The 1376-nt window shown below is 48.5% G+C and overlaps 3 non-coding genes across 3 annotated transcripts; all 3 read right to left on the reverse strand.

Moving 5' to 3' along the window:
* Positions 1–147: 147 nt before the first annotated feature.
* LOC123178201 (5S ribosomal RNA) lies at positions 148–266 on the reverse strand. The gene has a single exon (XR_006489397.1). It is a non-coding gene; the product is annotated as a 5S ribosomal RNA (ribosomal RNA).
* A 367-nt stretch (positions 267–633) lies between these two features.
* On the reverse strand, positions 634–752 carry LOC123178200 (5S ribosomal RNA). Its single transcript, XR_006489396.1, has one exon. It is a non-coding gene; the product is annotated as a 5S ribosomal RNA (ribosomal RNA).
* Positions 753–1119: 367 nt separating this feature from the next.
* Positions 1120–1238, reverse strand: LOC123178202 (5S ribosomal RNA). The gene has a single exon (XR_006489398.1). It is a non-coding gene; the product is annotated as a 5S ribosomal RNA (ribosomal RNA).
* Between the last annotated feature and the right edge of the window lie 138 nt (positions 1239–1376).

Below are 1376 nucleotides of genomic sequence, written 5' to 3' on the forward strand. Positions count from 1 at the left end.
CTTCGCGCCACAAAGCCGCCCCAAGACGCGCGAGCAATGAGCATCGAGCTTAAACATATCGCAAACGTCAAACATAATATAACGGGATTAATATATATCGCGCACGTGCGACATGTTTGTCACAAGGCGCAAAAAATAATTATAAAAGGAATGCAACACGAGGACTTCCCAGGAGGTCACCCATCCTAGTACTACTCTCGCCCAAGCACGCTTAACTTCGGAGTTCTGATGGGATCTGGTGCTTTAGTGCTGGTATGATCGCATCCGACATGTTTCCCCGTCTTCGTCCCTTATGCTTGCCACTCCCAGGTCCGCTCCAAAGACGATTCTACATTCTCACTACCATTACAACCGTTCCCTAACAATGGATAATGTCCTATACTACTTACTCTCCCGCTCAATCACGGAGACGAGTTTTCCACGGTTTCCACCCCTCCCTCCATACCGCAGCAACACGAGTTTTTTCCACCCCTTTCAGAACGCGCTCTTCGCGCCACAAAGCCGCCCCAAGACGCGCGAGCAATGAGCATCGAGCTTCAACATATCGCAAACGTCAAACATAATATAACGGGATTAATATATATCGTGCACGTGCGACATGTTTGTCACAAGGCGCAAAAAATAATTATAAAAGGAATGCAACACGAGGACTTCCCAGGAGGTCACCCATCCTAGTACTACTCTCGCCCAAGCACGCTTAACTTCGGAGTTCTGATGGGATCCGGTGCTTTAGTGCTGGTATGATCGCATCCGACATGTTTCCCCGTCTTCGTCCCTTATGCTTGCCACTCCCAGGTCCGCTCCAAAGACGATTCTACATTCTCACTACCATTACAAAAGTTCCCTAACAATGGATAATGTCCTATACTACTTACTCTCCCGCTCAATCACGGAGACGAGTTTTCCACGGTTTCCACCCCTCCCTCCATACCGCAGCAACACGAGTTTTTTCCACCCCTTTCAGAACGCGCTCTTCGCGCCACAAAGCCGCCCCAAGACGCGCGAGCAATGAGCATCGAGCTTAAACATATCGCAAACGTCAAACATAATATAACGGGATTAATATATATCGCGCACGTGCGACATGTTTGTCACAAGGCGCAAAAAATAATTATAAAAGGAATGCAACACGAGGACTTCCCAGGAGGTCACCCATCCTAGTACTACTCTCGCCCAAGCACGCTTAACTTCGGAGTTCTGATGGGATCCGGTGCTTTAGTGCTGGTATGATCGTATCGGACATGTTCCCCCGTCTTCGTCCCTTATGCTTGCCACTCCCAGGTCCGCTCCAAAGACGATTCTACATTCTCACTACCATTACAACCGTTCCCTAACAATGGATAATGTCCTATACTACTTACTCTCCCGCTCAATCA

This window comes from Triticum aestivum, unplaced genomic scaffold (assembly GCF_018294505.1).
Source record: "Triticum aestivum cultivar Chinese Spring unplaced genomic scaffold, IWGSC CS RefSeq v2.1 scaffold28590, whole genome shotgun sequence".
NCBI classification, from domain to species: domain Eukaryota; kingdom Viridiplantae; phylum Streptophyta; class Magnoliopsida; order Poales; family Poaceae; genus Triticum; species Triticum aestivum.